Source organism: Notolabrus celidotus, chromosome 7 (genome assembly GCF_009762535.1).
Source record: "Notolabrus celidotus isolate fNotCel1 chromosome 7, fNotCel1.pri, whole genome shotgun sequence".
NCBI classification, from domain to species: Eukaryota; Metazoa; Chordata; class Actinopteri; order Labriformes; family Labridae; genus Notolabrus; species Notolabrus celidotus.
In genome coordinates, this window is record NC_048278.1 from 12,919,735 (window position 1) to 12,934,733 (window position 14,999).

Genomic DNA, 14,999 nt, shown 5'->3' on the forward strand with positions numbered 1-14,999 from the left:
CCTGAAAGCTCAACAACCTCAGTTGGTTCAGGTGATCCTTTCATTTAAACTATTCTAATGATGAAATAAATAAGGGACAACTACAAAATTCTTGCAGGTTTGTTTTGGTAAGTACAGGTGAAGGTGTGCATATAGTGCAATGAGAGAAACTTACACAACCTTGTTGTGTCACAGAAATGTATACTCCAACTGACCAACTAGTCTAAGGCAACAGAAAACAATCAAACTGGCCACAATGTATTTCACAGGGCTAAACATACTGTAGTACCAAAGAGTCTGCAGGTAAACAATAGTCCTCCTTGCAGGTTTTGTTCACATGCCTGTGCTGGTCAGATGTTGTTCTGGTCGAGTGATTAGATGCCAGTTTAACCAGACAGCCTACATACAACTTCTAGATCTAAATACTGACAAACCACGCACAAACCACGCTGTGCTACAAGATGTCATCAGTCATCTGTGTTTGGTTAGATCAAAGTAGTAGAGCATTACAGCATTTTCTGGCTTGTGGTGAGTGGCTGTGCTGTGCTACAGCTTATTCAGCGTATGACCAGCATTTTGGGCCATTAATTTGTTTCCCCGCCTAGTAACTCTGGTGACGACTAGCGATGTTTGATTGTTTAGTTAAATAAATGTGTACAGGACAGTATTTCACAGTATTTGGGATGAGCAAAAAAATAGATTCCTCAATGCATTTCAATATTTTTTTCCCCCCAATTCCATATCAATTCAGACAGTCTTGGAATGGATTATTTCCTTCCCTGTAATGAAGCCCCACTTCTGGAGGCACTGTGGGTGTTGCTGTACTATGACTCACATTGTACAGGGACCCCTCTGGATTGAACAACTGTTGTTTAGTCAACAACTGGCGCAGGTAGTAACATAAAGTCAGTACCTACAAGATAAAAAGCTGATCTTTGGACACATGTTGGATTTAAATGTAAAATTGGAACATAAGTCAATAGAAGTCATGTTGTGTTCACAGAGATTCACAGAGTCTGGGATAAACTTGGTGGCAATAAGGACCTTTGTCCCTACAGTGTTGCTGGGAACGATGGCTTTAAGAAGGTGGCACACACTGGAACCAAGCAACGTCACCAACATGAAAATACATGACACAAGCCACCGTTCCAAAGCTCTACTCGAAATCGAAGGAAGCAGTCATCAAGTCATTAAAGTCAGCAGAGAGAGGCACTTATATGCAATGGTTAGACCTCCAGTGTGACAGATCCAATGTACGGTAATAGTGTCCTTTAGATCATATAGTACTTTACTGTTTTATTCTGTGTTTGTTCAAGATTAATTCAAGGGTGAAAATTATTTTGGAGTCAGTTTTTTCTAAACCAATAAAATAAAATTTAATTAAAGATGTTTTCTCCCAGTCAGGATTTCATTCCTTGAATTGCTTTAACACATGATCCCATCTGCTGTTATCCACATCAGCAGTAATATCCTTGTAGAGGCACAGATTATTAATTTATGAAGAATGCACAGTGTTTCAGTTTAAGAATCTAAGCCATAATTTAATGCTAATATTTCTCGGAAAGGGTTGTCGCATTTGAATGATTCAGAATCCCCCATGAGGGTATAATCAGCTTGATAAAACAACCCATGTTTTTGATACAATACTCATGTTATGAGTTAATATCATAAGGACCGTTGTGAAACTGTTTTACATGGAGGCACATTAAACTGACAGAGAATGAATGAAAATAATAAAAATACAGCTAAACTGAATTACAGTGCTTTAGAACAAAATACATCCATACATCAGAAGCACTGAAAGACAAATGAATGTCAAATACGGATAAATACATCTCATATTAAAACATTAATCGTAGTATCATATGTTAAAAAGGGTAATGAAAAGCTTCAGTCATTGACTTGTTACATGGCCAAATAGCATCAACGAGCGAGGGTTAGCTGATAGTTTTCAGATTATTAAACTAAACAAGCAAGCATTAAGTTAACATCATTTTTAATATCATCTGCTTTTTGAGTTAAATTGAGTCTCTGTACAACATGTTTTGAAGCTTTTATTTTCTATTTATTCTTTCACTTATACATCATTTTTTATTAAAGCAGTTAGCATACGACTATCATATTACTGTGATGACGACAGGAGGGGCCAAATTCACTAAGTGACACTTTTGAGGCCCACTTTTTCATGTTTCTGGGATGGGAGCATGTTTTTGGTACACATTATTGGCTCCTGTGATGATACTTTTGATATCCTTTCTTGAGTGAGAGAGGATGTGATCGTTCGGAAAACTTTTTCAGAAGACTGCTGTGCTTTCTGACTACGTGCATGTCTTCAGGGTTCACAGAGAAGTCTCTGATGGTAGATGCTGGATTAGCTGTTGATAAAGCACTGACGTACTAAGACACTGTTGACAGAGCAGAGTTCCCATGAGGGCTTAATCCATGCTGGTACTCAGAGAGGCAGGGCTGCCCTAAAGGTGAGCTCTGAGTGTGAGTGTGTGTGTACGAGAGACAGACGGATGATTGCCCGCAGGGACTCACACGTGGATTTGCAGCCACTCCTGTGAGAGTGTTTCACACCATGCTGGGTCATTGGAGGGTCAGCAGCACTGCAGGAAAAGGAAGGACAAAAAGAGAGCTTTTCAGTTTAACCCTCACTGAAAACCAAATTCAGGACAGAGTTTAACCTCATTAGTTTTTCCCTGCTTTTAAATAAGACAAACTGAATAAGAACACTTTAGTTAGCCCCCGCAGTTTGAGAATTCTTCCCTACAAGTGACAAACATCTAGCTTTGTATCCAGTGATCTCTGGTGCTGAGTTATAGTAGACCTACAGCACATGACATGCCATGCATTGTGTGAAAAACAGAGCTGATGAAAAAAAGACCCATTCTTCTTCTCTTAAGAGCTGGAAGACAGAAAAGGAGAGTGAATGATGATGACTGTCAGGGGAAACTACAATGACTCCTGATGGATTTTACTCTCTGTCTGCTGGAAGCACAAAAGAAACCTCTGTCATAAAATATAATAAAGTTATCTTCAAATAAAAATGACCCTTTCCCTGACCATGAATGAGGGTAGAAACATGAGCACAGTATTTAACTCGTACTTTCAGTTACACATTTAAAGGACTAGCACACTCTTAAATGTGTGCCTTTAACAGTGACTAATGTGGTAATAGTGAATATTGCGCGTTGAACAGACAAAAAGGGTCTTCCTGAAATAATTTTGTTTCCTTCATCCAACAGAGCAACTCTATGTTCTTTAGTTCACATTGAGCAGTTCATTAAAAACACTTGTCATCTTCCAGCTCATCTTTCAGTTCCACAATCCCACAACTGTATGTACAACTATACACATCGCATCTTTAATATTGTATCACATGGTGGACAGTACATGTGGTCCTCTACAAGCAAACAGAGGAGTCATCTAACTAGTGCTGGGCGATATTGAAAAAGATGTTATCACGATAAAATGTTTCATATCAGTTTACGTAGATAATTATCGCAATAAATATCAAATCATTATTTCATATTTAAAGGTGACATATCATGCAAAATCGACTTTAATGGTTCTCTAACTAAAATATGTGTCCCTGGCATGTCTACAAACCCCCCCAAAATGAAAAAAAATCCATTCTGCCCCTGTTTTGATTTCTCCACCTTTCTGTAAATGTGTGCTGAAAGGAGCCGTTTCAGACTTCCGTGTTTTTGTTACGTCACAACAATATCCGGTCTGTCACGGAGTCAGAGCTCGGAGCTTGTTCATCCCATAGACTGTATCAAATAATACTGAACCCTTCCTCCATTTTTCATTACCTGCACACATGGGTGCTAACAAGGAGCTTAGGAGGGAGGCATGCTAGTTGTAGGCTGTCTTAATAAACACAAAGGTTGGTTTTACTCCCCACGTCTGCAGATTTGAAGATCTAGTGGATGACTCTTATTTTTCATGGAAAAGTGCTAGCGCTAGTTAGCATAGCCACATAGCTACATGTTCGTAGCTGTGTACCAAGACACACGTTGACATACTGAAAAATAAAAACAAGAAACACTAAATCTGTGACCAATCATTCAGAAAGGTCCTGCTGCAGGCGCCTCTCCATCAGGATCAGATTCTGGATCAGATTCAGAGGGTTGAAGTAACGCGGGTCTGTAAGCAGTGTGTCTATTCAGCCAACATGTAAACATTAGATCAACGTGCTGGAGAGCCGAGGGCACATCCACTTCCTGAGGGGGCGTGATCTGAGCAGGGCTGAAGAAGAGGGTTTTTCAGGCATGCCAAAATCTGATTTCGAAGTGTTTTTTTGATCATAAACTTTAAAGACATGTTTTGGGGACCTCTTAGACCAATATATATTGATGAAAAAAGCGTGATATGTCACCTTTAAATTCAAAGGCAGATTTTTGGTCCCTACTTTTGTGCGTTTATGTGGTAATAAATGTTACTTCGTTTAATAATACAATCTCAATTTTTTTAATTTAACATATTTATTTCATTTAACATGAAATGAACAGAAACAGGATTATATAGGTGATTAGATATATTAGCTGACACGTGCTCGTGGCGTCTAATTACTCTTTCGGGAGTGTATCAATGAACACACGTGAATGCCTGCGGACGGGAAAAAGTCAGTTCTCCGTCTCTTTATAATAACAGGACACACAACTTACTTGTTGGGCATTCACGCACACAGGAACAGTTATAAACAGGGCAGGTAGTCGAAGCGAGAGAGTCTGTCTCAACTAAATCCTCCTGCAGCTCTGCCTTGCGTTGAGTGCGCGCGCCCGTCATCTGCAGGTTCCAATTGGCGCGCTCCCACGCAGATGCAAACAGCAGAGAGCAGAGACATCCACAGGGTTCCCACTCTTTTCTGAGATCATTTTCCAGGACATTTCCTGGACATTTTCATTGATGATCAAGCTGGTATGACAGTCTAAATTTAGTTCCTAATTTAGTTCCTAAATAGTCTAATGTGTTCCTCTCAGTGGAAGTCTACATTGAAAGACATGTAGTCTATGGCTATCAATGAAATCATCTCTTACATACTTAAAAATTATGGCAAATTGATAATAGAATAATGCAACCACAGATGTACAGCACTTCACTTTATTAGTGCAACCAAGTAACAATGATGGGCAACATCTCAGCTTTCTCTTTTCTCAAAAAATATAAAACGAGCAAAGAAGAAAACAAAAGAGCCTGCAAAGGAATCAGGAAGCTGCCTTACTGAAATAATTAAATAATAATAATGATCAGAGGATCAGTGCATTAATGACCTAAATAGAACTGAATGACAAAAATGGCCACAAATGTTTCTCAACTCAACTCAAACAACTCAAATATACCTGCTTAATCATGATATTCATCCTGCTAAGTGGTCGATATAAAACAAAGCAAATGTCACGTTTTTTATTTGTGTTACCATAAAAAAAATCACACCGGTGTAAAGACAGTCCGATTGATTTTTCTCAATGCCAACCTGAGTACATTAATAATGTTTGCTCCAGTTTGGTTCTGGTTCTGTTTGCTTGAGTTTGGTTCTGGTTTTATTTGATTGAGTTTGGTTCTGGTTCTGTTTGCTTGAGTTCCGTTCTGGTTCGGAACGGTTCTGGTACAGTTCTGTTCTTGTTCTGGTTCGGTTCTGTTTCGGTTCTGGTCCGGTTCTGGTTCAGTTCTAGTTCGGTTCTGGTTCGGTTCTGGTTCGGTTCCGGTCCGGTTCGGTTCTGGTTCAGTTCTGGTTCAGTTCTGGTACGGTTCTGGTTCGGTTCTGGTTCGGTTCTGGTTGGATTTGCTGGAGTTTGGTTCTGGTTCTGTTTGCTTGAGTTTGGTTCTGGTTCTGTTCTGGTATGGTTCTAGTTTGGTTCTGTTCTGGTTTGGTTCTGGTAAGGCTCGGTTCGGTTCGGTTCTGGTTCGGTTCTGGTACCGTTCTGATTTGGTTCTGTTCTGGTTCGGGTCTGGTTCGGGTTTGCTTGAGTTTGGTTCTGTTTCTGTTTGCTTAAGTTTAGTTCTGGTTCTAACCCTAACCCTAATCATAACCTTAAACCTAATCACAACCCTAACCCTAATCTTAATCCTAACCCTTATCCTACCCCTAACCCTAATCCTAACGCTGATCCCAACCCTAACCCTGATCCCAACCCTAACCCTAATCCTAATCACAACCCCAACCCTTATCCTAATCCTAGTGTTAGGGTAAGAATGGTTTTGTATGGACGTAGTATCCGTGACGTCACCCATCTGTTTCTGCAGAGCTGTTTTGAGGCAAATCGTCGGCGGGAGCCATATTGCTTCTGTCAAGTCAGCGTGATGTAAAGAGGCGGAGTTTGAGCCTCCTAGCGAACAGCTACAGTGTTCCTGCAGGCAGCTGTGCCTCTCATTGGAAGACTAGTAATCTTAATATCTTCGAAATTGCCGCGTTAGAAAATAATTCACCCCCCTCACAGTGAGAGGACATCGAGAAATGAGCTATTCAGACTACAGTCATCTTTTGTACCAGGCTGTAAACATGTTTATTTCTGCTGTAAAGATCATCTTTTTCCCATTCATGTGTATGTGACTTCCGGTACTTCCGGAGCCAGCCTAAAGCGGATCCTTGATGTACTGCAGCTTTTAACACTTCCGCATTGACTTTTTGGACCGGAGGTTGCTGCTTGTTTTCAACACAAACCATTCGTTTTTGCAAAGTTAAGGTAAAATATACGGCTATAAATATCCTAAATTAAAAGCCGTTCGGGAGTCGAAAGAGCCGGCTCTTCTTTGGGAGCCGAGTTAGAAGAGCCGATCTTCCCATCACTAAAGCACATGCTTACTACCATTTGCACTCTTAGTTGCCCTTGGAACTATTTGTATTGTAAAACGTATCAATGTAAATACTTCACACCTGTACCATAGTGATAAACAGATAACACGCTTTCAGAAAATTAACAGTAGCAAGTCTCACATATCCCTTCGAGCCACCAAATGGCATCATAACAACGGTGTATATGCTGTTTTGTAATGACACAGCACAATTTTATAATTTATAAGAAATGTATTCAAATTATTTCATGGACCCCCACGCTATGGTTCACGGACCCCCAGGGGTCCCAGGACCCCACTTTGAGAACAACTGAGCTAGAGTATGGTAATTGAGGTCTCAGCCTGCAGAGAAAGTTGTGAGGCACAGACCCCCAAGCTCTCTGCCCGACTCCACTGGTCACACTATAACTTAAATATAAGACTCTTTGAATCAAAAGAGCACTCTACAAGGTTAATGTACCATAAAACAAACAATAAACCCCTGTTTTCTGTGAATGCATGATTATGAAGTGAAGGAGAAAAGATGTGAAAGAAGTTGTGCAGTGTCGCTGTCTTTTCCAGCACAGCGTGCACTCAACTTTCAATGAATGGGGATGTGTTTTGTTAATCGGGTCAGGTCGCACGCAGCCATGTTGGAATAATTTTCCAGGACTATATGTGATTTTCCAGGACATTTTACTTTTTCTCCCATTTTCCAGGTATTTTCCAGTACTGGAAAACTGGTCAACTGTTTTCCAGGTTTTCCAGGTTTTCCAGGACGCATGGGAACCCTGCATCCACCCGATCAGCCTCAAACTTTAAAATCCCCTACTCTTCCACTCCCTCACAGTCACAAGGATGCGTTCAGGTACCGAAACATGGTACCGTTTGATTTTACGTGAATCGGTACTCGATAGTACCGAAAGAATTCGGTCGGTACCTATAAAAGTACCGAATTCGGTACCCATCCCTATCTGTTCATGAGCACTTTTTTGAAGCCAATCGACGGCGGCAGCCATATTGGATATGCGGAACTCAACCAGGCATAGTGTGATGTAAGGAGGCGGAGTTTGAGCCCCTTAGCCACAGCTATGTGTTCCCGTCCAGGAGTCAAGTCAGTCATATCCTTATTTGGGCAAAAACTCTTATCTTACTATCTTCTAAACTGTCACGTTAAAAAAAAAAATGTTTGTATTAGTGTCTATTTGGTTACCGGTGTTTCTGCAGCCAGTCTCAAGCGGATTCTCGATGAATTGCTGTTTAAAACACTTCCGCATGGGCTTCATATTTTGTGACCGGAGGTTGCTGCTTGGTGGCAATTATCGTATAATACACGTTAGCTCCCCCTCCCTTTCCAGTGGTTGTGGACTGTGGCTAAAGGTTTAAATATATCACATTTTCATTGAACATTTGTTATATTTATAACCAGGCTATATAAAAGGGACAACTTTTGATTACTTTTATGGGCTACAGCTTTTTCACAATAATTGTAGCATGCACACAGACATGCAGGTTTATTTATTCAAATGTTTTACAGAGGTTTCATTATGAAGGCTGCACCAATAATCAAATTCTGAGAAGTGTTTCTAATATTCAGTCAAACCTCAAGGAGGAAGACCTCATACCGTTTGTCTGTTTTCTGGCAGTCCTTTGCTTTAAAAGTAAGGAGTTTCTTCTTAAAATGGCATCGACTACTCTGTTTGGAAGTGTTTGGTTCTGAAGTGTCCAGTCTCAAGCACACCACTCTTTGTTGTATTCAAGGCAGCTAAAAAAAGTAGCCAACTGAAGATGTATTCACATACGACTCCTGAAAATATGCAAAATGTTCCAGGTCGGCTGTATGTGAGAACGCAAACAGACGACTTTATCAGGAATTTTCCCAGCCAGCCCCCCCCCCCCAAAGTAAAATTTCCTCAAGAAATCCAAAGTAAGCTGGGGGACATTTTAAGGAAAACTCAACCCCAAGCGAGTGAGCCAGGTTGATAATATTTACATAATGTGAAGGTTGAAGAAAGAGAATGCTTCTCAAGAAAACTACAGCAAAGATTCCAGCACATGTTTATTGCACTTCACATTCACATCAATGCAAAAGCAGCCACAGTGTAGGTCTTTGTTTTTTCATCTACCTTCATGTTTTAAACATTACACAGTGGCTTTCATAGTGTGCTTTTGATGTCATGTCCAAGACTAATCCCCCCCCTGCCCACGCTTTTCCTTCACACTGTGAGGGAGATGCAGAGCAAGGAACTTTGAGAAATTTCAATGACAGAAAATTTCTAGAATTTTTCAGGGGTGCTGCAGTGAAAGAGGCTTTGATTTAATCCAGCATTTAAAGCAGAGACACACAGCTGTTAGGGAAAACTGTGGCACTGCAAGTTGCATATTTATAAGCAGGTAGCTATGGTAACATTAAATTAATCAAAACTGTTGATATATTTCTGAAATAGTCTCTATGCTAAGAGGAAACATTGACCAGCATGTCAGCATTGACAATATTTGAAATCATCTCATACTTTCAATGAAATATTGCACAGGTACAATTAGGGCTGGGCGATAATTCGATAATGATAATTATTGTGATATAATTTTTCTCAAAAATAAATAAATATAACACATTTTCAATAAAAATTCAATGTCTTTAAACCTATAATTATGACCCCCAACCACTGGGAAGTGATGAGGCGATAATATGCCTTAAATGCTAGTTGTCACCATAGACTGGATAAAATATGGATGTAGTATCCATGATGTCACCGGTCTCTTTCTGAAGTGCTGTTTTTGAGGCCAGGCGGCAGCCATATTGCTGCTGTCGAGCAATTGTGACGCAAAGAGGCGAGCTTTGAGCCTCCTAGTCAACAGCTACAGTGTTCCCACCTGTCAATCAAGTCAGCTGTGCCTCTTATTGGACGACTCGTAATCTAAATATCTTCGAAATTGCCACGTTAGAAAAAAATTCACCCCCCCGTCCAGACTACACTGCAGTTTTTAACACTTCAATATTGGACTCATATTTTTAGACCGGAGGTTGCCGCTTGGATGCCACCCAACATTAGACAGAAGAAGAACACAGCATTACATATATACTTTCAGGATGTGGGTAAAGGAACAGCACAGAGACAACTTCTGCTGTGCATTTCTAACACGTTTAATGTCCACTGCGACCATAGTACAACTGAGCACTGAATAAACTTGATGCATTCACAGCACTGTAGGAAACAATAGCACTCTATTAAACTGATACGCAGAGTACAATATCTTTGTTGTAAATTTAAATCAAATTATGCAAATGATCTCAACCTGAGAAAAAAAAGAATGTACAAACTAAAACTTCACAAAAAATCTCTTCTTACCAAAAAGACCTGCTTCCTCTCAGCAACGTCAAAAAAGATGGATTCAAGATGTTTATCAGATAACTAAATCCCAGACACAAGCCAACAAACAGTCTTTAACTTTCACTCCAGACCTAAAATCTGCCTTTAAATTTAAATTTAAATGAAATAATGATTTGATATTTATCGTGATGATTATTGGTATCGACTGATATGAAACATTTTATCGTGATAACTTCTTTTTCAATATCACCCAGCTCTAGGTGCAATATAACAAGACAACTCAGTTCTACAAAATGTGTGACTAATGTTACTCCAAGGACATCATATTTATCCTAAACACTCTGATTGTTCCCTTACTTCAGAGAGCAGAGCTGATGACCAACATCGTGTTTTTAATTAATGTGACAGTTTTCCTCTCACATGACGGAGACAGAAATTTGGCAGTGACTGGTGTTTCTGGGGTTGATATGAAATCATTCACACTTACAGAACACAAAGAAAGCTCCTTGCTCACACACACACACACACACACACACACACACACACACACACACACACACACACACACACACACACACACACACACACACACACACACACACACACACACACACACACACACACACACACACAGGCAGTTTGTGATTTAGGGTAATTGCATTTAACAAACCTTCTGCACTGACATCGAACCCCTATCAATTAAACATCAAATATTCTCCTCAACAGTTTTGCTGCCAAACACATTCTTCATTCCTTTAATCCCAAAAGCTGAAACTCAACCCAGTTAACATGCCAGTGGAGAGCAAGCAAGAGAGAGAGAGCGAGAGTGAGAGAGAGAGAGACGGGAGAGGCAGACAGACAGGGGAATCAAAGCATTTTAATCGAGCCCTACGGTGCAGTATGCTGTGTGTATGTGTGTGTATGTGTATGTGTATGTGTACGTGTGTGAGTGTGAGTGTGAGTGTGTGTGTGTGTGTGTGTGTGTGTGTGTGTGTGTGTGTGTGTGTGTGTGAGTGTTTTTAAGAGGGACAGTGCAAGGGAGAGAAAGAGAGCCAGAATAGATGTGCATGTAATCATTTTTATACTTGAACCACCACCCTCCCTCCCCCTTTTGCTTTTCCCCCCTTCTCCAGCCAAGGTTTCTCTCCGTCTCCCTCTCTCTCCATGTCACTGTCTATAATGCACTCTGACAACACACAAATCACTGGAGTGGTTTCCCAGCAACAGGAGGGAGGGTTTGGACCCTGATGGAGCCAAAAACGTCTTACAGGAGGGGAAATTGATTCAGTGGAAGTCTTAAAAAAATCCTTCAGATCCAGTCAATAATCACCACCAGATAAGAAAAGTGGGAGAGAAGGAGTGAAGGAAGCGGGGGGTTGGGGCATTGATTGTCCTTGTTTTCTACCGCTCAGCACACACAGGCAGTAAAATCAAGAACTGGGGAAACAGCCAAAGAAACAGCACGACAGTCTGATGAAAGACTGTGCTGCTTTGGGCTTGTGGTCAGATATCAAAGTGTCCCCTCTCATCTCTCCCTGCTCTTCCCTCTCTCTGTAGGAACCATGTTTTCCTCCCCCAACCACTCCCTCTAACCCACATTCACTTCTCTCTGCCTCCCCCCTGTGGCCACCAAAGGTCATGGCAGCACCCTGAGCCATACAAATAAATGGTACAAACTGTAAGTGATTAGAAGAAGATTAAAACCCAATGAGTCATTCCTTCTACCGAGTGGTACCACTCAACAAATAAAGCACACTCACATGAGGTTTATACTTTTAACTAATGGCTTTAATTGAGTTGTTAATGATTATTTATGCAGGTTATCGTCTCTAATTATGGTAAGAAGAGTTCCCACAGTATGCAGAGAGGGTTAACAAATGAATCCCCCATCGAGTGCCTCACTATCTGGCAACCTGACATCTTTTGATGCACCCAGCTTGTCCTTGTAGCATATAAAGCACAGAACATCATTAACACTTGAATTTTTAAGTCCTGAGCTAATGTATGGGTTCCCAAACTTTTCAGGCCGTGACCCCCAAAATATAGGTGCCAAAGACTCATGACCCCCACTGTCCCTCTAAGTGATTAAATGTTCATACTTAATGTAGCAAGTCTGCAGAAAAGTAGCCACCAACATGCACATGTGGCTGTTTCCTGTGCTGTTAAAAACTAGCCGTTGCAACTGATGCTTTGTTAATTAACTGTAAACTAATCCTAACCTTAAGAGTCATCTAAAGAAAGGCAGAAAAATAATTTTAAAAAATGTATTTGCAAGGGTTTTTTCGAAATGTATTACTTAAAAAAAAATGTTTTACAGTAGGTACTGGCAATATAAGAAATAATTATTTTTTTCAATCTGCGACCACCAATTTGCGTCTGGCGACCGCCCAGGGGGTCACGACCCCCACTTTGGGAACCCCTGAGCCAATGTGTCCGGTAAAAACGAGAATACAGCAAACTAATTTCTCTTTGTAAGCCTATAACAGCTATTTTGTCTCATTAAACTTGTTTTTAAACCCTGAACTGAAAGGTAATCTCAGTTTTCATGTCCATAAAAGGAATTAAATCACAAACATTTGTCCAGGCCTTCATTAAGTGAAGGTATACAAATCAAATAAACCCCACAGAACTCGTCATTAATGGTGATATTCTTAGCTAAATTATATGTCTGTGTCAACGTGCCTCTCCAGTTTAACTCAAAGTGGGCCTGATGTCAGTAATCTATAAATTATGACTCTATTGTTCCTACATGCGTCGCTAGACAGGCGATGTAAACAGAGGCCTCGGGGCAAAACATAATTCACCCTCAGAGCTGTCAACTACACTGAAGATGTCAGAGTGGGGGAAAAACCCCTCTTTACCGTTGTTTAGTTACAGTCAGCTTTACATTGTTTGCCTACCAGAGCACTCACCTGTTAGCCTGGCTATTCCTCTGTCCATGCATCTGAGAGTGCAGCTCCTGCCAGCAGACACCAACAAACCACAGTGTTTGTGAAGAGTAAATATAATCACTTATCAACTCAGCCCCATGTTAAGATATCAGTCTGTGACCAAAGTTTTTTTTCCCTCGCTTTTATTTTCTTCTCCCAAATGTCACTAGTTGTCAGTATGTATATTGCCCCCCCCCCCCTGTAGGTGACGCGAGGAACTTCTACATTAACTGCGCACGCGCTGATTCTCGTCATTAAAGCCTAATTAATTCCGCCTGGGACATTTTTGGAAATCAGCCCATTTGTTTATTTATATTAGGAAACAATATTTGAGATTAAATGTATGGAAAAGTAACTAATACTGTTTCAGCAACAGAATTCCCTATGTTGTGTATATGTTTATCCCGTTGACCTAACTAAAAACAATTACTATAGGCTAAGAGCTTATTGTCATGTTTAATTATGGAAAATAATACAAAATAAATCTGTTGATTTTTGCAAGTTTTTTGTTGTTGAAAATATATATGAAAGGTATATTGATGGACAGCTGTGGCCTTTGGGCAAGACACTGAACCCTAAACTTCCCCTGGTGGCATGTGCCATCGGTGTGTGAATTTGATTAGTTAATACTGATGGGCTCTTTAAAAAGCAGCCTCTGCTACATGGTGTGAATGTGACATGTACTGTAAAAGCACATTATTGAGTGGTCAGAAGACGAGAGAAAGCACCATAAAAACACGGTCCATTTACAAATGCACTGAATTTCATACTTTTATGACAAACATATTACCTCAAATTTGATCCACATTTTCTTAATCAGTCACTTAAACTGAGATTAGTATTCACTCAGCTTTTTGTCAAATCTCATTTTGGTTGAAAAAATCATGGACATTGGACACATTTTTCAAGCTCTCAAGAATCTTGATAATATTCAAAGAAATATGTATTCCATCAAGTTATGTCCACTCTAAAGTATTGACATACAAAGTTGTGTCTTATCTGTCTACAGGCCTCGCTAAGACAAACACACCTGATGAATTTCCTGATTTTATTGAAAAAGAGAAGCATCTAAGTTGCCCGACAAGTTTCTCCTCTTGACCTCACATAAAGCTGTGTCTTGGCACCCATACAAACTTTGCCTTTTCAGGGGTGTAAAAATGGAACTGTCGGGTCCCTGCTGGTGCATTAGTAGACCTCCTCCAGTTTATCGCCTTATCTAGGCATGATTCTGTTCTCCAGACTTCTTTTGTTTCTGTATAGGAATAGAAGGTGTAGGATGAGTGCTCCTGGTTTGCCTTCCACACATCCTTCAGCAGGTGATCACCCCGTTGTTCAAAGTGTCCATGATTGGATGGACTGGGAGTTCCAAATGAAGATGTGGAGGGCACACAGATCTTGGACGCCACAGTCTTTCCAGGGAATGGCACATTCTTGCCCTCCTCACATGCAACAGGCATGTAAGCTGCAGATTCAGACACAAATGGCAGGAACTTCCAAATGTTAATTCCGTCAAAGTCAACAATAATTGACAGAAATAAGATCTTCAACACTGCAGGCTCACATTACCTTCCTGTCCGTGTTCTGATTTCATCTGTTCCATGGGGAAAAACTGTGTGGTATCCCTTTTGCTGTGAATGCTCAGATCACTATCAGCTGATTCTGTGACCAAGATTATCTAGACTGACAGTGTTGTTCAAAAAATAACATATGTAAATATGTTCTTTTTTGAACATACATGTACACATCTACTGGATTGGTCACCATGTGCAGCAAATTAAAGTATTTATCAGCAATATAAAACACAAAAACACAAAGATAAATAACTTTTTTTGGGGATGACCTTAGTTGTAAAAATACAAACTAAATTATTACTCCTTTGACATCCTCAGAGAGAGTGAAATGTTTTGTGAGTTCCTATATTTTTAGTTTGATTTGAACCAATACAAGTTTAATTTAATTTTTTAGGACTTTCCCATTT

General features: G+C 40.2%; 2 long non-coding RNA genes across 2 annotated transcripts; both read right to left on the reverse strand.

Moving 5' to 3' along the window:
* Positions 1-1,499: 1,499 nt before the first annotated feature.
* On the reverse strand, positions 1,500-13,221 carry LOC117816682. Its single transcript, XR_004631989.1, has 2 exons — positions 13,004-13,221; positions 1,500-2,588 (listed from the first exon to the last, which is right to left on the reverse strand). It is a non-coding gene; the product is annotated as an uncharacterized LOC117816682 (long non-coding RNA).
* An 834-nt stretch (positions 13,222-14,055) lies between these two features.
* Positions 14,056-14,722, reverse strand: LOC117816212. The gene is made up of 2 exons (XR_004631908.1): positions 14,588-14,722; positions 14,056-14,483 (listed from the first exon to the last, which is right to left on the reverse strand). It is a non-coding gene; the product is annotated as an uncharacterized LOC117816212 (long non-coding RNA).
* Positions 14,723-14,999: the final 277 nt, after the last annotated feature.